The 25,737-nt window shown below is 38.1% G+C and overlaps 1 pseudogene; it reads left to right on the forward strand.

The window, feature by feature from the left end:
* Positions 1-16,749: 16,749 nt before the first annotated feature.
* Positions 16,750-20,838, forward strand: LOC143659189 (EP300-interacting inhibitor of differentiation 2-like; annotated as a pseudogene).
* The last annotated feature ends 4,899 nt before the right edge of the window (positions 20,839-25,737 follow it).

Raw genomic sequence — 25,737 nt, forward strand, 5'->3', positions numbered from 1 at the left:
AAGGAACAATTAAACAAGAAGACATACAATCATAAATATTTACGCACCGAACCAGAATGCCCCAAAATACGTGAGGAATACACTGCAAACACTGAAAAGGGAAATAGACACAAATACCATAATAGTTGGAGACTTCAATTCCCCACTCTCATCAATGGACAGAACATCTAGACAGAGGATCAATAAAGAAATAGAGAATCTGAATATTACTATAAAGGAGCTAGACTTAACAGACATTTATAGGACATTAAATCCCACAAAGCAGGATACACCTTTTTCTCAAGTGCTCATGGATCATTCTCAAAGATAGACCATATGCTGGGTCACAAAGCAAGTCTTAACAAATTTAAAAAGATTGAAATCATACACAACACTTTCTCGGATCATAAAGGAATGAAGTTGGAAATCAATAATAAGCGGAATGCCAGAAAATTCACAAATACGTGGAGGCTCAACAATACACTCTTAAACAACGAGTGGGTCAAAGAAGAAATTGCAAGAGAAATTAGTAAATACCTCGAGGCAAATGAAAATGAAAACACAACATATCAAAACTTATGGGATGCAGCAAAGGCAGTGCTAAGAGGGAAATTTATTGCCCTAAATGCCTATATCAGAAAAGAAGAAAAGGCAAAAATGCAGGAATTAACTGTTCACTTGGAAGAACTGGAGAAAGAACAGCAAACTAATCCCAAAGCAAGCAAAAGGAAAGAAATAACAAAGATCAGAGCAGAAATAAATGAAATTGAAAACATGAAAACAATAGAGAAAATCAATAAGACCAGAAGTTGGTTCTATGAGAAAATCAATAAGATTGATGGGCCCTTATCAAGATTGACAAAAAGAAGAAGAGAGAGGATGCAAATAAATAAGATCAGAAATGGAAGAGGAGACATAACTACTGACCTCACAGAAATAAAGGAGGTAATAACAGGATACTATGAACAACTTTACGCTAATAAATACAACAATTTAGATGAAATGGATGGGTTCCTGGAAAGACATGAACAACCAACTTTGACTCAAGAAGACATAGATGACCTCAACAAACCAATCACAAGTAAAGAAATTGAATCAGTCATTCAAAAGCTTCCTAAAAAGAAAAGTCCAGGACCAGATGGCTTCACATGTGAATTCTACCAAACGTTCCAGAAAGAATTAGTACCAATTCTCCTCAAACTCTTCAAAAAAATCGAAGTGGAGGGAAAACTACCTAATTCATTCTATGAAGCCAACATCACCCTCATACCAAAACCAGGCAAAGATATTACAAAAAAAGAAAACTACAGACCAATCTCTCTAATGAATATAGATGCAAAAATCCTCAATAAAATTCTAGCAAATCGTATCCAACAACACATTAAAAGAATTATACATCATGACCAAGTAGGATTCATCCCAGGTATGCAAGGATGGTTCAACATAAGAAAATCAATTAATGTAATACACCATATCAACAAATCAAAGCAGAAAAATCACATGATCATCTCAATTGATGCAGAGAAGGCATTTGACAAGATTCAACATCCTTTCCTGTTGAAAACACTTCAAAGGATAGGAATACAAGGGAACTTCCTTAAAATGATAGAGGGAATATATGAAAAACCCACAGCTAATATCATCCTCAATGGGGAAAAATTGAAAACTTTCCCCCTAAGATCAGGAAAAAGACAAGGATGTCCACTATCACCACTATTATTCAACATTGTGTTGGAGGTTCTAGCCAGAGCAATTAGACAAGAAAAAGAAATACAAGGCATCAAAATTGGAAAGGAAGAAGTAAAACTATCACTGTTTGCAGACGATATGATACCATACGTCGAAAACCCAGAAAAATCCACAACAAAACTACTAGAGCTAATAAATGAGTACAGCAAAGTAGCAGGTTACAAGATCAACATTCAAAAATCTGTAGCATTTCTATACACTAGTAATGAACAAGCTGAGGGGGAAATCAAGAAACGAATCCCATTTACAATTGCAACTAAAAGAATAAAATACCTAGGAATAAATTTAACTAAAGAGACAAAAAACCTATATAAAGAAAACTACAAAAAACTGCTAAAAGAAATCACAGAAGATCTAAATAGATGGAAGGGCATACCGTGTTCATGGATTGGAAGACTAAATATAGTTAAGATGTCAATCCTACCTAAATTGATTTACAGATTCAATGCAATACCAATCAAAATCCCTACAACTTATTTTTCAGAAATAGAAAAACCAATAAGCAAATTTATCTGGAAGGGCAGGGTGCCCCGAATTGCTAAAAACATCTTGAGGAAAAAAAACGAAGCTGGAGGTCTAGCGATGCCTGACTTTAAGGCATATTATGAAGCCACAGTGGTCAAAACAGCATGGTATTGGCATAAAGATAGATATATCGACCAATGGAATCGAATAGAGTGCTCAGATATAGACCCTCTCATCTATGGACATTTGATCTTTGATAAGGCAGTCAAGCCAACTCCCCTGGGACAGAGCAGTCTCTTCAATAAATGGTGCCTAGAGAACTGGATATCCATATGCAAAAGAATGAAAGAAGACCCATCTCTCACACCCTATACAAAAGTTAACTCAAAATGGATCAAAGATCTAAACATTAGGTCTAAGACCATAAAACAGAGGAAAATGTTGGGAGATATCTTATGGATCTTACAACTGGAGGCGGTTTTATGGACCTTAAACCTAAAGCAAGAACACTGAAGAAGGAAATAAATAAATGGGAGCTCCTCAAAATTAAACACTTTTGTGCATCAAAGAACTTCATCAAGAAAGTAGAAAGACAGCCTACACAATGGGAGACAATATTTGGAAATGATATATCAGATAAAGGTCTAGTATCCAGAATTTATAAAGAGATTGTTCATCTCAACAACAAAAAGACAGCCAACCCAATTACAAAATGGGAAAAAGACTTGAACAGACACCTATCAGAAGAGGAAATACAAATGGCCAAAAGGCACATGAAGAGATGCTCAATGTCCCTGGCCATTAGAGAAATGCAAATCAAAACCACAATGAGATATCATCTCACACCCACCAGAATGGCCATTATCAACAAAACAGAAAATGACAAGTGCTGGAGAGGATGCGGAGAAAGAGGCACACTTATCCACTGTTGGTGGGAATGTCAAATGGTGCAACCACTGTGGAAGGCAGTTTGGCGGTTCCTCAAAAAGCTGAATATAGAATTGCCATACGACCCAGCAATACCATTGCTGGGAATATACTCAAAGGACTTAAGGGCAAAGACACAAACGGACATTTGCACTCCAATGTTTATAGCAGCGTTATTTACAATTGCAAAGAGATGGAAACAGCCGAAATCTCCATCAACAGAAGAGTGGCTAAACAAACTGTGGTATATACATACGATGGAATACTATGCAGCTTTAAGACAGGATAAACTTATGAAGCATGTAATAACATGGATGGACCTAGAGAACATTATGCTGAGTGAGTCTAGCCAAAAACTAAAGGACAAATACTGTATGGTCCCACTGATGTGAACAGACATTCGAGAATAAATTTGGAATGTGTCATTGGTAACAGAGTCCAGCAGGAGGTAGAAACAGGGTAAGATAATGGCCAATTGGAGTTGAAGGGATACAGACGGTGTAACAGGACTAGATACAAAAACTCAAAAATGGACAGCACAATAATACCTAATCGTAAAGTAATTATGTTAAAACACTGAATGAAGCTGCATCTGAGCTATAGGTTTTTGTTTTGTTTTGTTTTGTTTTGATTTTACTATTATTACTTTTATTTTTGTCTCTATATTAACATTCTATATCTTTTTTGGTTATGTTGCTAGTTTTTCTAAACCGATGCAAATGTACTAAGAAATGATGATCATGCATCTATGTGATGATGTTAAGAATTACTGATTGCATATGTAGAATGGTATGATCTCTAAATGTTGGGTTAATTTCTTTTTTTCCGTTAATTAAAAAAAAAAAAAAGAGAAGGGATAATTGGAGCTGAAGGGATACAGACTGTACAACGGGACTGGATATAAAAACTCAGAAATGGACAGCACAATACTACCCAATTGTAATGCAATTATGTTAAAACACTGAATGAAGCTGCATGTGAGGTATAGGTTTTTTGTTTTTTTTTTCTTTCTATTAATGTTTTAATTCTTATTCTGTTGTCTTTTTATTTCTTTTTCTAAATCGATGCAAATGTACTAAGAAATGATGAATATGCAACTATGTGATGTTATTAAGAATTACTGATTGTACATGTAGAATGGAATGATTTCTAATTGTTTTGTTAATTCTTTTTTTAATTAATAAAAAAAAAGAATGTATGTGCTTGTATCAACAGAAATTTTTTTAAAACGTGGACTGAAAAAAAAAAAAGGGAGGTATTTTTAGCATGCTTACAGGAAAAACTTTAGAAGCATCTCTATTAAATCTTAGGAACAAAAGAACTCCTGCTTTGTATTCAACAATATATTGAGGTCCAAGCCAAAGTAGGGAAGTTGAGTAGGAGAATTGAAAAGGAAGACAAAATCAGCATAATATACATCTGTTATGACCATATACACAGACACACACACATACACATTACACACACGAGTTCTGCAAAGAAACTGAATACATGCTTTATATACAGGAATCGTTGGCTTCACTATAAATCAGCAATAGCCAATCAGAAGATAATTTTCAGAGGGATCCCACAGACAATAACAATAAAATCCATGACATATCTAGGAATCCATCTGATAAACTGTGTGCAACATCTTTTTATACACGTGAAAGACTGAAAGTGTATATGTTACATATATTTACAATTAAAATAATAAAAATAATCCAAAAAGATTATTGTACGCATTACCTAGCTCCAGAAATGGGACATTTCAAGTACTCTAGAAATTCCTTAGGTGTCCTGTCCTAGCCTGTGGGAGTCTGTTCAGCTGAAAGACCAAAGAAAATGCCAGGCATTTGACTGAGATACGAATTTTATTAGGGGATTTATGTAACATGGAAAATCAAGCAGCTCCAGAGGTGGCAGTCCAAAGTGCTTAAGCAGTGCTCCTCGATTAGACAGATGTTAACAGGGTCAGTTATAGGGGCCCAAGACTAAGACATACCATCAATAAGAGCGAGGTTCTCCAAGATGGGTCCCATGGTTTAAGGGGCTTTGTGATTATAATTAACATGTACCCAAAAGAATCTTTAGGGTATAACTTCTGTTTAATGCATAACTAGATAAGTGGCTTGATCATCTTCCTCACTCCAGAGAAGCTGTTTTTATTTCTAGCCTGTGCTCACACCAGCTGCTACAGTACTTAAGGCTTCACTTTCATTTTTTCTTATCCTAAGGAAAGGGTTCCCAACCCCTGGGTTGCCACAAATCATCCCCACACAGCAGTATGCATTGACTATAGGACAGACATTGCATCCATAATTCACAGCAACAATAAAGTAAATAACAGAATACAGGTAAACCAGTACAGAAAGAGACTAATCCTACTAATAAATGGCACCGAGGCCAAGTTAGAAAATTCTACCATTGTAACAGAGGACTATTAGACAAATGTTCAACATTTTGTATATGCTTTGGCATGATTTAAAACTTGTGTAACAATTTTTATATCCTATGATACGTCCTATTACATATAGGAGCAATCTTGTCTACAGTTACAGTTTCAGTGGTAAGTCATCTTAACATTTTAATACAGGTCAGGACTTATTAGTTTATTCATGAACTAAAGAATATAGGTATGATTGTATAATGATACAGTTTTTACAATGTGACTGTGTGATTATGAAAATCTTACATCTGATGCTCCTTTTATCTAGGGTATGGACAGATAAGTAAAAAATATGGATAAAAATAAACAAATAATAGAGGGAACAAAGGTTAAAATAAATTGAGTAGATTGAAATACTAGTGGTCAATGAAAGGAAGGGGTAAGGGGTATGTTATGTATAAGTTTTTTCTTTTTTCTTTTTTATTTCTTTTGCTGGTGAGATGCAAATGTTCAAAAAAATGATCATAGTGATGAATACACAACTATGTGATGACATTGTGAACCACTGATTGTACACCATGTATAGAATGTTTGTATGTCAGGAATGTCTGTATGTCAAGAACGTTTGTGTGCTTATTTGTTAAGGTTTGACAATAAAAAATTTAAATAAATAAATATATATATATATATATATATATATGTAAGAGTATATTACAGTTTTAGAAGGTAAGGTAAAGTCTTAGGTGATGATGAAAATGAGAAGGAATTCTTCCAAACTTGCCAGTGGCTAGTGTTTTGCCAAATAAGCATCACATCTCACATTGTCTGACTGGTAGGGGCCACGGTCCATGCACACCAGTGGCATCCAACAATGGCAGTTCTGTGCACACTCAACATTGAGATTAACTGTGCATGTTGGTTACTTCAGAAGCCTATTGCATAAAGGTATTTCCTACAATGCTAAGGGTGAAAAGAAAGATGTTTATAGGGAACTAGGAGAGGCAAATCTTGTTGATCCAATAGAATACAAGATAAATTCTCATTAGCAGACAGAAGGGTTTCTGGAGAAGGGTATTATTAGAGGGTATATTTTGGTGGGGCGGGGGGGTTGTGGGAAAGTTTACTTTTTTTTTTCACAATCACATAGTCACATTGTAAAAGCTACAAAGTTATGCAGTCATCTTCAAGAATCAAAGCTACTGAAACACAGCTCAACAGTTTCCAACACACCATAAACTAAAAAGGGGATATCTATATAACGTGTAAGAATAACCTTTAGGATAACCTCTTGACTGTGTTTGAAATCTCTCAGCCACTGACACTTTATTTTTTCTCATTTCTCTCTTCCTCCTTTTGGTCAAGAAGGTTTTCTCAATCCCTTGATGCCAGGTCCTGACTCATCCCAGTTCTGTCCCATGTTGCTGGGCAGATTTACATCATGTCCTCCGCAGGGGGGAGGGCAGTGAATTCACCTGCTGAGTTGGCTTAGAGAGAGAGGCCACATCTGAAGAACAAGAGAGGTTCTTTGGGGGTGATTAAAGCATAATTATAAGTGGGCTTAGCCTATCCTTTGCAGGAATAAGTTTCAGAGGGGTGAACCCCAAGATGAAGGGTTCAGCCTATTAATTTGGTTGTCCCCACTGCTTGCAAGAATATCAGGAATTTCCCCAAATGGGGAAGTTGAATATTTCCTCCTTTCTTCCCAGTCCCCCAAGGGACTTTGCAAATATTTTTTTATTCACTGCCCAAATTAATCTGGGATATATTGGGGAATCACACTAACTTGTACAAACCAACAAGACCTCATGCCTTATTCAAGATTCCATGTACTTATGGTGTTCAACTAAACTGAGCACACAAGTTAAAATTAGGTAATGCACTACCAAAAATATAAATTTTGCACCCCATAAACACCTATCCCTTTGGTCTTACACAGAAGACCAAGTCCTATCCACATCAGCTTCATATCTTTAGTCAAAGTCTGATCACTTTTTCAACTTTTGAAGTATCACCCTGTATGGGGTACTGCTGACTTTCATAGCTTCAGAGCTGTAACTCTGAATTATTAGAGAATTTTAAAACCATATTTGTATTTTTGTAGGGCTCTTTCTGAGTTATATCCATTGTTAACCCAGGCATAATAAGTGTCTATAAAGTCATACATATAGTTCCCTGGGCTATTGGGGATCCTGGATTAGTAATAAAAATAACCTGTGACATATTTTTGTATAAATTGTGGTTAATACTCAAATTTTGAACAGCATCAATACCTCATGGGCTTAGGATACCCAACCAGAGTGGCTGTGTCGGCCAGAAACAGAGCTAACTGATCTTGTTTTCCTCAATTTTTCATCTTTGTGGCATATGCAAGAGCAAGTTGTTTTCATTACTTCATTGCTGGTCCCTTTACCTGTATTCATAAGGGTTTGCATAGACCCAGCAGTTAATAACTCAATGGGAGAAGAGGCTGATGCCCGGGGCCTAGAACTGATGCTTGACAAAGCTGGGTATAACTGTCAAGTCTAGTCTTGCAGACAGTGTCATCTTTCAATCGCTCCTTCAGGAGCCCATTCGTTTAACCCTGCCCCAGTGGGGGTGTAAGGCAGGTGAAAGGTCCACAAGATATCATGCTCAGTAGCCCAAGCTTGTGTTAGCTGCCTGTGAAAGGGGTCCTCTATCACTGTCCACATGTGTGGGGATACCAGAACAAGCACTTAATTTTTCTGAACTTCTTATAGTAGCGCATTGGTTAGCTTTCCCCATTGGGAAAACTAGCAACAGTTCAGTAGCAGTATCTACTGCAGTAAAGGCATATTTTATACCTTCAGACAAGAGAAGGGGCCCTCTCTCTCCAACCAACACAACAAGCAAACTCACCACCCTCCCCCTGTCTATGTGGGACATGACTCCCAGGGGTGTGGACCTTCCTGGCAACTTGGGACAAAAATCCTAGAATGAGCTGAGACTCAGCATCAAAGGATTGAGAAAACCCGTAGAATGAGCTGAGACTCAGCATCAAGGGATTAAGAAAAACTTCTCGACCAAAAGGGGGAAGAGTGAAATGAGACAAAATAAATTGTCAATGGCTGAGAGATTCCAAACAGAGTCAAAAGGTTATCCTGGAGGTTATTCTTATGCATTAAATAGATATTACCTTGTTAGTCAAGATGTAATAGAGAGGCTGAAAGGAACTGCCTGAAAATGTAGAGCTGGGTTCCAGTAGCCATGTTTCTTAAAGATGATTGTATAATGATATAGTTTCCACAATGTGACTGTGTGATTGTGAAAACCTTGTGTCTGATGCTCCTTTTATCTACCTTATCAACAGATGAGTAAAACATATGGAATAAAAATAAATAATAGGCAGAACAATGGTTAAAATAAATTTAGTAGTTTGAAATGCTTGTGATCAATGAAAGGGAGGGGTAAGGGGTATGGTATGTATGAATTTTTTTCTGTTTTTATTTCTTTTTCTGAATTGATGCAAATGTTCTAAGAAATGATGAATATGCAACTATGTGATGATATTGAGAATTACTGAATATATATGTAGAACAGAATTATATGTCAATGTTTAATGTTTTTGTTTGTTCATTATTTTTAATTAATAAATAAATTTTAAAAATAAATAAATAACGGGGAACAAATGTTAAATTTAAATTGAAATGCGAGTGATCAATGAAGGGGAAGGGTAAGGGATATGGTATGTATGAATTTTGTTCTGTTTTCTTTTTATTTCTTTTTCTGAATAGTTACAAATGTTCCAAGAAATGATCATGATGATGAATATGCAACTATGTGATGATATTGTGAATTACTAATTATATATGGAGAACGGAACGATCAAAAGTTAAGACTGTTTGCGTTTGTTTGGTGTTTTCTGGTATTTTTTTTTAATGTAAAAATTATTAAAAAAAAAAAAAAAAAAGGGCGGGCCGCGGTGGCTCAGCGGGCAAAGTGCTTGCCTGCTATGCCGGAGGACCTCGGTTCGATTCCCGGCCCCAGCCCATGTAACAAAAACGGAGAAACAGAATACAATAAAACAAGAAAATGTTTAAAAATGTTTCCCTTTCTTCCTTCCTTCCTTCCTTCTATCCTTCCTTCCTTCTCTCTGTCTTTCCTTTAAAAAAAAAAAAAAAAAAAAAAAAGAGAGAGAGAGAGAGAGAGAGAGAGAGAGAAGGGGCCCAATGTAATCTACTTGCCATGAGGTGATAGGGATCTGTTCATGTCTGACGTGGCCCAGTTGATATGGAAGTCTTCTAGGGTGATGTAGCGAACAGTAAAGACAAGTAACCATGACTTCCTTCATCCATGCTGGGTGAAATGCAGTTGAAATTGTTGGGCCAATCTCCACAATTTGGTACTTTTAATGTCCTGTTTCCGTGTGTGTAGAGCCATTCGACGGCTTCAGGTGATATTAGCTTGAGGCTGCGGATCTTCACCAGAGCATCTGCTTCAGTGTTACCTGGGAAGGAAGAAGCACTATGGGCAGAACATGGAAGAAAGTTACCTCATGTTTGTGACAGGCAGTCCAAATGTCTTCCCACATTTCCTTTACCCACATTTCCATTTTCCCGTTGGTCATCATCCAATGACCATCCATTATTCTTGCTTCCATGTGGCCATCCAAACTGTCAGGCCTTGGTACACAGCCCAGTTGTCAAAGCAGATAGTTAAGTCATCTCCTGGTTCATGAACAATCACCATCCATACAGTCCACAGCTCAGCCCATTTGCTGCTGTGCCTAGTTCCAGTTTCCCACTAGACGGTGTCAGTGCTAGATTGATGGCTACTGCTATCTAAGTAGGCGGTTACCCATGTGCTGATACATCTGTATACCAAGCCAACTTCAGTATACTTCCACATCCATCTACAGTGGACACAGAAAGAGCCACCTTGAGAGGATCAGCAGGGAGGGGCAAATGCTGTTCTTCTACATAGGAAACTGGTCCTAAGATATCATGCATTTCTACACGTGAAGGGCTGTTGTTGAAAAGGCTGTGCTGCAGGAGGTAAGCCTTCCATTTTGTTCATGTGCTTAACTGTGCAATGCCATAGTGAGGCTTAGTGGCAGTGTCCTGTATCCACCCCTATATACAGATGGCTGTTTTTAATGCCACAGGACATTTCTGAATTAGTATTTCAACTTACAATAAAGCATTATAGGCAGCACACAGTGTTTTTTTTTTAAGGAACTGTACCACAGTTTCCTTCCAAAGGTGGGATGAAAAGCCCAGCTATTATAGTTCTGGTATATTGCATTCTAGGAGTGAGCAAACTAGAACACCCAGTAATACCACTTTTAAGTATTTACTCAAGAGGAATGATGATATTTGTTCACATAGAAACCTATATATGAATCTATGAACATTCTTATAAAGAAGCTCTATTCATAATCTCACAAAGCTGGAAACAACCCAAATGTCTTTCAGCCAGTGAACAGATAAACCAACTGTGTAGCTTCACATAATGAAATACAGCTCAGTATTTTAAAAGAATGAACAATTGATAACACTCAACAACTTGGGTGAATCTCAAAGGCATTACACTTAGTAAACCAAACCATAATTTGAAGAAGTGACAGTGAACCAGGAGTCAAAATCTTTAAAGACTCGCAATAAATAAAGAAAAGGCATTTATTAATTATCTAAATATATTCATACATTTTAAAAAGCATTTTAAGGGAACATCCATAAGCTGCAAAAGGGTAGCTAACAATATCTTACCATCAGTTTCATACTTAATGGAGAAGTTTTAGAAGCACTCCTGTGAAATTCAGGAAAATGCTGTCTTTTGGAGGAGGGAGGGTTGGGGAAGACAGGTATTAAGAGGTAAAAGGAGCAGTGTAGGGAGGTGTAGAATTTAGTTTATCCTCTAAGGCAGCTAGTAAATAGCCAGAAACTGTCTGGAACAACTGTTGGGGGAACTCCCATGACCAGATACACATCTTACAGAAGTTTGGAATGAAGGGCCAAGATCACAGTGTAGAACTGTAAGTCTCCCAAGCTGTGAAGACTGGCACCCCTCCTGCATTGGCACAGCAGGCCGTTTTGCAGTTACTTCCCCAGGGGAAAAGGAAGTGGACTCTGCTAAGAGCAAGGGAAGGTTGCTCAACAAAGACCCAATTGTGGAATTAATAAACAAATTTGGACTGCTGAGTAAAAGCTCTGACCACAGATAAACAAGCAGGAAAGGAACTTGGAGGTTTCTTCCCAGCAGAGAGGAGGTGGGGCTGATGGAAAAAAAAACACAGAGACATTTGGAGTTGGCTGAGCTCATAATATTGGAAAAGGGCTGTGCCCCCCAAGAAAAAGAGCTGGGTACCAACTCTAGCTTTTGATTGGGAAACACAGAGGTCTGGGGTCTGGCTTTGAAAGGGACTTTTTTTTTACTTTTTAGCTGCCCATTAAACAAAGCTGCAGGCATTCTAAGGTTTCAGAACTGCCCTAGGCAAGGGCAAAGTTAAGGTATGTCTGGGAAACAAAGTAATTAACCAGGTGAAAGAGGTAATTCCCTAAGGGGTATATCTTCCTCAAGAAAGGGGTGTGGGCAAAGCCCAGCACAAATGGTGACTCTCATTTAGACAATTCAGACCCCAGGGGCTGAAATACAGAAACCATTTAGGCCTTCTGCCTCAGTCTCAACCATGCCCCTGGAAGGGACAGCGTCTGCTGAGAATTAAAGGCACCATACCACTTTATGTCAGCGGAGAACTATGGGCTGAAAAGCACCACCTGTTGGGCAGGGTGGGAAAAACATATATTCAGGAAAGACTGGCAGCCTGTTGGGTCTCATCCTTAGGGACCCTTGAGACTGATTACACCCTCATCCTGAGTCCTGGGCCTGTTTTATCTGGTAAAGTCGATCCTATTTGGCAGGGCAAGAACCAGAAAATCAAGAGCTGAAAAATTCTGACAAGTTAAGCGGAAGCTACGCTAAAGGTCTGGAATAAGTTGAACTGAATGTCAAAGAACAGATAGAGAACAAAGCCAACCAGCAAGAAAACTCACAGGTTAAAGAGAGAAAATGACCCCCCGAATACACTAATCAAGGAAATCAGATGCCTAGACATCAACAAAAAATCATGAGTCAGTCAAGAAACAATGAAGATATGGCCCAATCAAAGGAACAAACTAACAGTTCAAATGAAATACAAGAGTTGAAACAACTAATAAAGATGTTCAAACAAATCTTCTAGATCAAATCAAATCAATGAAAGAAAATATGGCAAAAGAGCTGAAAGATATAAAGAAGGCATTGTGACCATAAAGAAGAACTTGAAAGTTTGAAAAAACAAATGGCAGAACTTATGGGAATGAGAGGCACAATAAAACACAATGAAGACACAACAGATTTGAAGAGGCAAAAGAAAGGATCAGTGAACTAGAGGACAGGGCATCTGAAATCATACAAACAAAAGAACAAATAGGGAAAAGAATAGAAAAATATGAGTAGGATCTCAGGGAATTGAATGACAATATGAAGTGCGTGAATACATGTTATGAGTGTCCCAGAAGGAGAAGGGTAAAGGGGCAGAAAGAAAGAAAGGAGGAAACAGTCACTGAAAATTTCCCAACTTTTATGAAAGACATAAAATTGCAGATCCAAGAAGCACAGCAAATACATCCCAGAGTAATTTGGGCAGAAAATGAAAAAGTATTCGCTAAGATCCCTTAGGGACTGGGGGAAAATGTGGAAATATTAAACTTCCACACCTGGGGGATTCCTGATATTCTCACAAGCATTAGGGACTACCAATTTAATAACCCAAGCCCTCAATCTTGGGGCTTGCCCTTATGAAACTTATTTCTGCAAAGGAGAAGCAAAGCCTACTTATAAATTATGCCTAAGAGTCAACCCAGAGAACTTTTATTGCTCAGATGTGGCCTCTCTCTCTAAGCCAACTCTGCAACTAAACTCACTATCCTCCCCTCTACATGAGACATGATTCCCAGGGGTATAAATTTCCATGGCAACATGGGACATGACTTCCAGTGATGAGCCTGGCTATGTCATTGTGGGATTGAGAAACCCTTCTTGACCAAAAGAGGGAAAATAAATGGAACAAAATAAAGCTTCAGTGGCTAAGAGATTTCAAATAGAGTGGAGAGGTAATTCTGGAGTTTATTCTTATGCATTACATAGATATTCCTTTTTACTTTCCACTGTATTAGAATAACTAGAAGGAAATGCCTGAAACTGCTGAACTGTTATCTAGTAGCCTTGATTCTTAACGATGATTGTGTAACTATATGGTTTTAACAGTATGGCTGTGTAATTGTGAAAACCTTGTGACTGACACTCCCTTCATCCAGTGTTTGAGCAGATAAGTAGGAAACTAGACAAATAAATAATAATGGGGTTGGGGAGGGGGGATAAGGGGAATGTGATACTTTGGACATTCTTTTTATTTTTAGTTTTAGTTTTTTGGAGTACAGAAATGTTATTAAATTTATTGTGGTAATGAATGCATAACTATATGATGTTACAATGAACCACTGTATATTTCAGATGACTATGTAGCATGTAAACATATCTCAGTAAAATTGCATTTTAAAAAGAAAGGCAATAGGATTAGAAAGCAGATAAAATTGCTATTATTTACACATGACAGGAGCATCTAATAGAAAACACCAAAACCAATCAGAATTAACTGGATACATCATCAACAAAAAAAAATCGTCATTCTTATACACAACCAATAATCAATTAGAAAATAAAAGCTTGGAAATTACTCCATTATAATATCGATAAAGATAATACACCTAAAAATAAATATTACAAAAGGTGGGCAAGATCTTTGCATATAATATATTCTATATACAAAAGACCACAATATGCATTTATAATTGAAAGGATAATATTAATTATAGTAAAATTAAAACAAGTGTAACCATGTCACTGCATCAGAAATTGGAACATTTCCAGTACTTCTGAAGCACTTGAGCTGTCTGTTTTAGTCTGCCAAAGCTGCTAGAATGCAACCCACCAGAGATGGATTGGCTTTTAATAAAAGGGGATTTATTTAGTCAAAAATAAATAAATATAGTTCTTCAGAGGAAAGGCAGCTTTCATCTAAGGTTCTTTCTTACACAGGAAGGCACAAGGTGATCTCTGGTGGCCTTCTCTCCAGACTTCTGGGTTCCACAGCTTTCCCCGGGGTGATTCCTTTGTGCATCGCCAAAGGCCTGGACTGAGCTGCTAGTGCTGAGATGAGGTGTGCTGAGCTGCTTGGGCTGTGCTATGTGAGTCTCTGATTTAAGCACCAGCCAATTAAATCAAAACATCATTCATTGCAGCAGGCACACCTCCTAACCGACTGCAGATGTAATCAGGAACAGATGAGGTTCACATGCCATTGGCTCATGTCCACAGCAAGAGAACTAAGCACCTTCACCTGGCCAAGGTGACACCTGAACCTAACTCCACAATGTCCTTCCTGATTCCTCCCCCTTACCCCTCCCTGCCTCCAAATGCAACCACTAGTCTACATTTTGTGATTTTCATTTCCTCCCCTTTATAGGTTTGCCACCTATGTATCCAAGAGGTAAGGCCAATGAAAGTTTCATTAGAGGACACAACAGAATATCTGAATTTTATGGAGAGAGGTACCCTAAGTTTCAATCTCACTATTAATCAGAATGACAAAAACCACACCCACAAGAATGTCTAAAATGAAAAAGAATAATAGTTCCAGATGTTGGAAAGGATGTGGGGCAGGGGAAACTCTCGCACAATACTGGTGTGCAAATAAATTGTAAAGGCACTTTGGAAACAGTTTGGCATTATATATGAAAATTGAAAATATAACCTCTGATCCAGAAATTCTCCTATGTATATCCTCAAGGGAAATACATATGTATGTTACCAAACATACATAAAAGAATGCTCGTAACATTATTCACAGTAGCTGAACAAACAGCCCCAAACGGAAAACAATCCAAATGTCCACCCAACAGAATGAACAAAATATGCTGTCACGCAACTAAATATATAATGGAAAAGAATGAACTAATTATAACCACAAAAGTGGATGAATCTCCTAAACGTAATGTTGTGTGAAAGAAATGAGATACCAGAGTATTTAAGTTAAAAAAAAAAAAAAAAAACACAGGCAAAACTAAACTATAGGATTAGGAATCACCCTTAGGGGGTAAAGCAAAAAGCAAGGAAATGATTACCATAAGAGTCAGAATAGTAGTTATCTCTGGGTAGGAAGAAGGAGGGTAGTGACGAGAAGGGATGGGAATTTGGGGATACTGGAAATATTCAATTTCTTTATCTGAATAGTACTTACATAGGTGTTCACTTTGTGATAAATATTCAGATGTACATTTACATTTTTTACACTTTTCTGCATATGTGGTGTATCACACAACTTAGATTTTGAAAAAATAAATGTCCAGGAGTAATCAAAGCAATTTTAAAGATAAACAAGAAGGGAGTATTATTATAAAACTTTAGTAATTAAGCTATTATATGGGCGAAGACAGACGGACGAATGGGAAAGAATGAGGAACCCCCAAAAAAGCCATACAGCTACAATATCTTGGTATTATAATAGCAGCATTACAAATAAGAACAGGAGAGGTTAGAGGAAAAAATAGCCTAGAATGGAACCTTGAGAATGTGTTCAAGTTTCAAGGACTACTCAACCATAAAGCAGGTTGGATTAAACAATGGGAATTTATTCACTCACAGGGTTGACCTTAGGATAAAAGTCCAAATCAAGGCATCAGCAAGACAATGTTCCCTCCTCAAAGACTAGGGTTTGGGGGCTGGCTGCTGACCATCCTTGGTTGTTAATTTGTTACACAGCAAGACATAACTTGGCTCTCCTGGTCTCTCCCTTCTATTCTGTATTCCCTTGATATCCGGTTTCTGGCTGCTCCCTCCAGCTTTCTCTCTTTCTTTGATGAATTTCATTCTGCTTTTAAAAGACTCCAGTAAAAAGCTTAAGCTCCATCTTGACCGAGTAAGTGAACAAACTCACCCAAAGGTGTTAGTTACAATGAGTTCACAGCCACAGGAATAGATGAAGTTTTAAAACATGTTTTTTGGGGGGTACATACAGCTTCAAACAACCACAGAATGCCAATAAGAAACAGTCTTTTAAGACTCTCCTTATTAACATTAAACTTGTCAAAATGTAAAATATGGCGCCACCCTTGGAAGTTCTGTGGTAACAGATCGGTTTGAAATTCCACGACGCTCCAGGCCTTCAGTTCGCATCCGGTTTTTCCAAGGAGCCTTGGAGTACGCGTGCGCAGACGTTTACACTCAGCGTCTATGGAAGCCCACGCTGTTCAAACCTCACGCACGGTGAGGCACACATCGTTTACGCGTACACAAGGCGCTCACACACGTGCTCGGGTGTTTTGCTGTCTCAGGCGCACAGGGAAGTGCACTTTCACGCGTTTACGTGCATACCCACCATCGAGCTTCCCAGTTATTCCAGTGTTTCTGGGAGCGGCCTATCTGACAGCGGCGGGATGAAAATACTCGAGCTGCGGTCAGAGAGCAGAGTCCCAGAGCCGGGCGCGCGAAGGGCTGCAGCAACGTGCGGCCGGCGGAGGTAGGCTGCTGAGGATGGAGCGGGCTTGGTGCAGCCTGAGGAGGCCAGGGAAGGCCCCATGGCGGCGGCCAGGAGATCCTGGTTGGCAGAGGTCGCCAGGTGGTTGGAGCCTGCAGAGAAGGAGGGTTCTGAGAGCACGCCCAGGTCGAGGGCTGGGAACGGTGGAGGCCTGTCCGCATTGCCATTTCTCCACTTCCCCCACCCACCTAGCGTTTTAGGAATTAATTCCCAGCAGTTCCTCAGGTACTTCCTGGAAAATTACCCCATTGCCCCGGACAGAATACAAGAGCTTGAAGGATGCCACAGGCTGTTTGTGAAAACCTGTAGAGCAAGGGAAGCAGCGTTTGTTGCCGAGTATCAGCGGAATCCTCAGAGGATGGATTTTGATATTTTAACATTTACCAATATCTCTGACTGCATCTGAAATTATTAGCCCTCTCTGATAGAAGGCTTTGACTGTGATAAGATTATCAATAGACAATAATTAGGTGAGAACTTCATGTGACCCTCTGCTTTCAAGACAGTCTTACATCAATAACTTGATTTGAAGACAAAGTATATGAGAATGAAGCATTGCTCAGCTGACAACAGAAACATCATTTTAAAAAGCTTATAAAAAATCAGACAAGAAATAGAAAATATGTCACAAGCATTATAAGGCTTCTCTATTATTTGAGTTTGTGATTGAACCAGGTTTACTTCCCCTGCATTATGGAAAATATCTTTCCATGAAACTTTGGGGTGGGCAACGGTGGCTCAGTGGCAGAGTTCTCACCTCCCATGTCAGAGACCTGGATTCAACTCCCAGTGCCTGCCCATGTAAAATTTTTTTTTAATTTTTAAAAAGTAAAGAATACTTTGTAAAATTGAGATTTAATGGTGAAAAATTGTCAATACTAAACCACCGTGATTATGAAAGAAGTTATCAAACAGCAATGATAAGCGTAAGGAGTTGCCACTGAATTATTAGAACTGGAAGATTATGGAAAGAACTTGAAATTTTCAGAATATGTGCTCTCATCATGTCAGATTCAACAGAAGTCTTTAGTGGAAGACTGATTTTGTGTTTTCTGAGGTATTTAAAATAACAAGCAAAGTACATATATGTAATATGAGAAACCATGTTTTCAAGAATATCTGAAATATCTTGGTTTTTTTTTCTTCCCTCATCTTTAAATCTTCTGTTGAAGTTTTTGGTAGATAATCTATCCATAAGCTCCAGTAAATATGAAGTACACAGCGAAAGTTTGCCATCCTTATACCTCTCCACCCAGTACCCACTCCTCATCTGTCCTTCCATTTTTTCTAACGTATACACAAGCAAATATTAATCTGTGTGGGGTTTTTTTTTTGCCCTTTCTTCATAAAAGTTGGCATATTATACTTGCTGGTTTATATGTTGCTTTTTCATTAAGAACCTAATCTAAAGATCCTTCTAAACCAAGACATTTCTTAATTCATTCATTTTTAAAGGTTCATTTTCTTGCATTCTGTAGCTATGTCCTAATTAACTTAACCAGAAACCTATTGATGAGCATTGGGGTTATTTCCATTTTTTTTCTATTACCTCCTATTGTTACAGTAGTTCATCTTTTACACATATGACATGGTATGTGTCCAAATACAGTATCACATCAATTTTAAATGAAATTTTTTATAGTTTAACATCTCTGAAATTGGGACATATCTTAAATTCACGTTTGATGGTGTGATGCAGCATTTTTCTTAATTTTTTATAAAAGTAATGGTGCATCTTACAATTGGTAGCTTTTTAGATTCTTTGTCATATAAAATATAACAAAGTGAGTGCTCTCTGGGCCAACAGGTATGCACTTGAAATTTTATGCATGTTGCTAAGTTGCTTTCTGTACATGCACCAATTAGCTTTCCTCCAGCAATTGATGAACATGGTTGTTTCCTTACAAACTAGCCAACACGGTAAGCCTTCAAATGGCTGAATTTTGCTAATCTGATAGTTGAAAAATGGTATTTTGGTAGTTTAAATTTGCCTTTCTCTTATGAGGTTAAAAATATTTTTATTTGCTTAAGAGTCATAAGTATTCCCTTTTCTGTGAACTATCTCTTCGTATCCTTTAACTTTTCTCTCCTGAATCTTCTTGTCCTTTCTTTATTGATTCTAGGAGCTCTTTATGTACTAGTAATATGAGATATGATAATATCTTGGGGTTTGAATTACAAATATTTTTTCCCAGTTTATTGTTTGTCTTTGGCTTTTCTAAAAGCTTTTTGTGTTGTTGTTGTTTTCGCTTTGATTTTTTTTTAACCTTGCAGGATTTTAAATCTCAAGGTTTTCTTGGTGTGTTTGTGAGAGAGAGTGTGTGTGTGGTTCTGTGATTTATTCTTCATATTTGGATCTTTGAACCATTTGGAGTTTATCCTGATGTACAATGTGAGGTAAAGATCAAACTTTTTTTTTCAGATGTCCAGATACCAGTTATTAAGTAGTCCATCTTTTCACCATTAATTTTAGTTTAAGATGCCTCTTCATCATATACTTAAACTTGTTTTAGACTTTCTAACTAGTTTTAAATCTGGTAATGCTAAAACTTCTCATTATTCTTTTCCTGACTGTTTCTCAGTATTTTATTTATATTAGTATGTGAACCTGCAAATTAGCTTACCTTATTTCAAACAAAATATTTTTATTAAAATCACATTACACTGAGGGTCTTGGCCAAGATGGCAGCTTAGCGAGGTATGGGATTTAGTTCATCCCCCAGAGCAGCTAATAGCTAGAAACAGTACAGAACAACTGCTGGGGCCACATCAGTGACTGGACACATAGCATACTCTAGTCTGGATCAACTGAACCGGCTGTGAGCCCACCCAGAACCATAAGTTCCCCAAGCCGCAGTGGCCAGCACCCCTATCCCACAGGCTGCTTCCCAGAGGGGAAGGAAAAAGGCTTAACCAGCAGCAGGTGCTGAGCACAACCAAACTCCAATTGTGGAATTAATTAACAAATTCTGACTACGAAAAATAAGCCTCTAGCTCAGCTGAGCCTGGAGTAAAGGCGGAGGTCGCTTGGTTTTGCCCCAGCACAGAGGGGGTAGGCTGGCAGAAAAAGGGAAAAAAAAAAACAGATTTTTTTTTTACATTTGAAAAGGTTTGGGCCCTGAAGGAAAGGAGGGGGCACATAGGACCTGGAGATACACAGAGCAACATACCAGCTTAAGCTCTAGATTTGCAAACCAGAGGAACGGGGTTCCTGCTCTGAAAAGGATTTTTCTCTTTCATTTTGGTGGCTGTGTTTCTATGGTTTAACTGCTCTTTGGATATAGCTGCAAGGCTTCTCAGGCTCCACTGCCCCAGGCATAGGCAGAATTAAACTTGTTTGAGCGTTTGTCTGGAGCCTGTGCCTTCCCCAGGAGAGGGGTGGGGCCCAACTCAGGTGGAATCCCTCCCTAAATGAATTCAGACCCCAGGGTCTTGAAAAGTGAAGCAATGAAAACCAGACTACAACCTCTCCTCTGTCTCCACCACATCCCCAGCAGGGAGAGTCTGCTGAAGTTAAGGTACGACATACTGGGCAGCATAAGAAAAACAGAGAGCCCAGAGGCTTCCTAGGAAAGCATTCCAACCTGCTGGTTCTCACCTTCAGGAAAAACTGACTCTTTCCTTCTGACAGGAGGCCAGTTTGCTCTGGGAAAATCTGGCTGGGATCTATAACACCTAAGTAGACCCTCCTAAGGGGTGGGGGAAAGGCACCATACAGGCTGCGCAAGAAACCAAAAAAAAAAAAAAAAACTGAAAATTTCTGATCTGTTAAACAAAGCCTAATCTAGAGGTCCAGAATAAGCTGAACTGAATGTCAAAGAACAGATAGACAACAAAGTCATCCAGCAAGAAAGTCCAAGGAAAAAAAAAAAAGAATGGGAAAATATGAGCAGGGACTCAGGGAATTGAATGACAACGTGAAGTGCATGAATATATGTGTTGTGGGTGTCCCAGAAGGAGAAGAGAAGGGAAAAGGAGGAGAAAAACTAATGGAGGAAATGATCACTGAAAATTTCCCAACTCTTATGAGAGACTTAAAATTACAGATCCAAGAAGTGCAGCATAACCCAAAGAGAATAGATCCAAACAGATGTACTCCAAGACACTTACTAATCAGAATGTCAGCGGTCAAAGAGAAAGAGAGAATATTGAAAGCAGCAAGAGAAAAGCAATCCATCACATACAAGGGAAGCCCAATAAAATTATGCATAGATTTCTCAGCAGAAATCATGGAGGTGAGAAGACAGTGGGATGATATATTTAAATTACTAAAAGAGAAAAACTGCCAACCAAGAATTCTATATCCAGCAAAACTGTCCTTCAAAAATTAGGGAGAAATTAAAACATTTTCAGGCAAAAACTCACTGAGACAATCTGTGAACAAGAGACCAGGTCTGCATTAAATACTAAAGGGAGCACTAGGAACAGTTATGAAAAGACAGGAGAAAGAGGTGTGGAGAAGAGTATAGAAATGAAGACTATCAGTAAAGGTAAAAAGAAAGAAAATTAGATATGACATAAAATTGAAAGGCAAAATGGTAGAAAGTACTGCCCATACAGTAATAACACTAAATGTTAATGGATTAAACTCCCAAATCAAAAGACATAGATTGGCAGAATGGATTTAAAAACAAGACCCATCTATATGCTGTCTACAGGAAATACATCTTAGACCCAAGGAGAATCATAGGTTGAAAGTGATAGGTTGGAAAAAGATATTTCTTGCAAATAACAATCAAAAAAGAGCAGGAGTAGCTATACTAATATCCAACAAATTAGACTTCAAATGTAAAACAGTTAAAAGAGACAAAGAAGGACACTATGTGTTAATAAAAGGAACAATTCAATGAGAAGACATAACAATCATAAATATTTATGCACCAAGCCAGAATACTCCAAAATACATGAGGCAAACACTGTAAAGAGAAATAGACACATTTACCATAATAGTTGGAGACTTCAATTCCCCACTCTCATCAATGGACAGAAAATCTAGACAGAGGACTGTTGCTTCCTATGAAACGGAGCTCGAACGATATTAAGGAATGATGAGAAAGAAAGAGACAGATGGGTTCAGGGGGTCTGAAGCTTAGCCACAACCAACAACTTTATTCTTAACTAGTTCCTGCTTATATACTGCAGGGTTTAGGTAACTAAAAGCATGCATACATTTCGTGAAAAAACAGAGTGCCTACTTATCAGTATATTACTCCCTACATACAAGAGATAGCTAACAAGACCTTGGGGCTTAAGAAAAAACAAACATTCTCTCCCTCTCAGACTGTCCTCCAATTAAGCAGATAGCAGTCTCCACAGTTTACTGCCAACGCCACTCTGAAGCCAGTTGCTCCCAACAAATTCTGCAGGTTTTCCATTAACCCTGGTTCCTACAGAGGATCAATAAAGAAACAGAGAATTTGAATAATACAATAAATGAGCTAGACTTAACAGACATTTATAGAGCATTACACCCCACAACAGCAGTATATACCTTTTTCTCAAGTGTTCATGGATCATTCTCAAGAATAGACTGTCGCGTCCGGCTCTTGAAGCCGAGTCAGGAGAGGGGCGTCGAGGTTGACTTAAGAAATCAGCACTCAGGAGACAAGTATGGTTCCATCACTCAGGGCTCCCTGCTTCTTGGGAGTCAGACCTTTATTAGTTCTTTCTTAGTAGTAGTAGTCTTATGTTTTCTTGCCTCCCTTTTGTATCCTCAGAGCTTCCCTTATCTAGCGGGTCACCACCCCCAGGTCACACCCGCTTCCTCTCTACCCCTTTGCCAGGGGGCAATCTTCTCGGAAACTTCTGCATGCAATATTCCAGGGAGTTTTACTCCCTCCGGCCTGAGGGTAAACCACAATTGCAAATCAACTGGAACATTTGTTAGCTGTTTGCTCAACAGAGCTTGTAAAAGAGCTTACAAAAAGGCTTGTAAAAGAACTTACAAAAGAACTTGCCCAAGATTAACCTCATGAATGCCTGCAACTTCTCAAGACAGGGGAAATAGGGGAATTACTTTATTCCCAGGCACAGATGTCCCTCTGGCTGGGAGGCAACAATAGACCATATGCTGGGTCACAAAGAAAGTCTCACTAAATTTTAAAAGATTGAAATCACACAAAACACTTTCTCAGATCATAAAGGAATGGAATTGGAAATCAATAATAGGCCGTAATGCCAGAAAATTCACAAATATATGGAGGCTCAACAACACGCTCTTAAACAACCAGTGGGTCAAGGAAGAAGTTACAAGAGAACTCAGTAAATATCTGAGACAAATGAAAATGAAAATACGACATATCAAAATTTATGGGGTGCAGCAAAGGCAGTGCTAAGAGGGAAATTTATTGCCCTAAATGCCTATATCAAAAAAGAAGAAAGGGCAAAAATCGAGGAATTAACTTGGAAAAACTAGAGAAAGAATAGCGAACTAAACCCAAAGGAAGCAAAAGGAAAGAAATAATGAAGCAGAAATAAATGAAATTAAGAACATGAAAACAATCAAGGAAATCAACAAAACCGGAAGTTGGTTCTATGAGAAAATAAATAAGAGTGATGGACCCTTAGTGAGATTGACAAAAAGAAGAAGAGAGAGGATGCAAATAAATGAAATCAGAAATGAAAGAGGAGACATAACTACTGACCCCACAGAAATAAAGGAAGTAATGGGAGGATACGATGAACAACTTTATGCTGATAAACTCGACAATGTAGATGAAATGGACTACTTCCTAGAAAGTCAAGAACAACCAACATTGACTCGAGAAGAAATAAACGACCTTAACAAACCAATCACAAGTAAAGAAATTGAATCAGTCATTAAGAAGCTCCCCAAAAAAGAAAAGTCCAGGACCAGATGCCTTCACATGTGAATTCTACCAAACATTCAAAGAAGAATTAGTACCACTCCTGCTCAAACTGTTCAAAAAGTTGAAGAGGAGGGAAAGCTACCTAATTCATTCTACGAAGGTAACATCACCCTCATACCAAAGCCAGACAAAGATATTACAAAAAAGAAAACTACAGACCAATCTCTCTTATGAATATGGGATGCAAAAATCCTCAACAAAATTCTTGCAAATAGAATCCAGTGGCACATTAAAAGAATTATACACCATGATGAAGTAGGATTCATCCCAGGTATGCAAGGATGGTTCAACATAAGAAAATCAATTAATGTAATACACCATATCAACAAATCAAAGCAGAAAAACCACATGATCATCTAGATTGATGCAGAAAAGGCATTTGACAAAATTCAACATCCTTTCCTGTTGAAAACACTTCAGAGGATAGGAATAGAAGGGACCTTCCTCAGCATCATAATGGGAATATATGAAAAACCCATGGCTAACATCACCCTCAATGAAGAAAAACTGAAAACTTTCCCCCTAAGATCAGGAACAAGACAAGGATGTCCACTATTACCATTGTTATTCAGCATTGTGTTGGAAGTTCTAGCCAGAGCAATTAGACAAGACAAAGAAATACAAAGCATCAAAATTGGAAAGGAAGAAGTAAAACTCTGTTTGCAGATGATATGATACTATTGCTCTAGTTTGCTAGCTGCTGGAATGCAGCACACCAGAGATGGATTGGCTTTTAATAAAAGGGGATTTATTTAGTTAAAAATGTATAGTTCTTCAGAGGAAACATTCAACTGAGATTCTTTCTTACACAGGAAGGCACAGGGCGATCTGTGCTATTCGTTTTCCCAGGCCTCTGGGTTCCAGCAACTTTCCAGGGTGATTCCTTTCTATATCTCCAAAGGCCTGTGCTGAGCTACAAGTGCTGAGATGAGGTATGCTGATCTGCTTGGGCTGTGCTGGTTGACCTCTTTCATTTAAGCTTCTAGCCAATTCAATCAAACATCATTCATTGCAGCAGGCACGCCTTCTATCCAACTGCAGATGTAATCAGCAACAGATGAGGTTCACATGCCGTTTGGCTCTTGTCCACAGCAATAGAACTAGGTACCTTCACCTGGCCAAGTTGACACCTGAATCTAACTACCACAACTATACATCGAAAACCTAAAAAAAATCCATAACAAAACTACTAGAGCTAATAAATGAGTATAGCAAAGTGGCAGGTTACAAGAGCAACACTCAAAAATCTGAGTGTTTCTATACACTAGTATTGAGCAAGCTGAGGGAGAAATCAAGAAAAAAAATCCATTTGTAATTGCGACCAAAAGGATAAAATGTTTAGGAATAAATTTGACCAAGGATACAAAAGACATATAAGAAGAAAACTACAAGAAATTGCTAAAAGAAATCACAGAAGACCTAAATAAATGGAAAGACATACTATGTCCATGGATTGGAAGACTAAATATAGTTACAATGACAATTCTACCTAAATTGATAGATTCAATGTAATACCAATTAAAATCCCAAAAACTTAATTTGCAGAAACAGAAAAACTAATAGCCAAATTTATCTGGAAGGACAGGGTGCCCTGAATAGCTAAAAAATATCCTGAGAAAGAAAAATGAAGTCAGAGTTCTCACACTACCTAACTTTAAGGTGTATTATGAAACAAACAGTGGTCAAAACAGTATGGTACTGGCATAAAGATAGATATACTGACCAATGAAAGCACATAGACTGTTCAGATGTAGACCCTCTCATCCATGGACAATTGATCCTTTGAT

Source organism: Tamandua tetradactyla, chromosome 16 (assembly GCF_023851605.1).
Source record: "Tamandua tetradactyla isolate mTamTet1 chromosome 16, mTamTet1.pri, whole genome shotgun sequence".
Taxonomy (NCBI): Eukaryota; Metazoa; Chordata; class Mammalia; order Pilosa; family Myrmecophagidae; genus Tamandua; species Tamandua tetradactyla.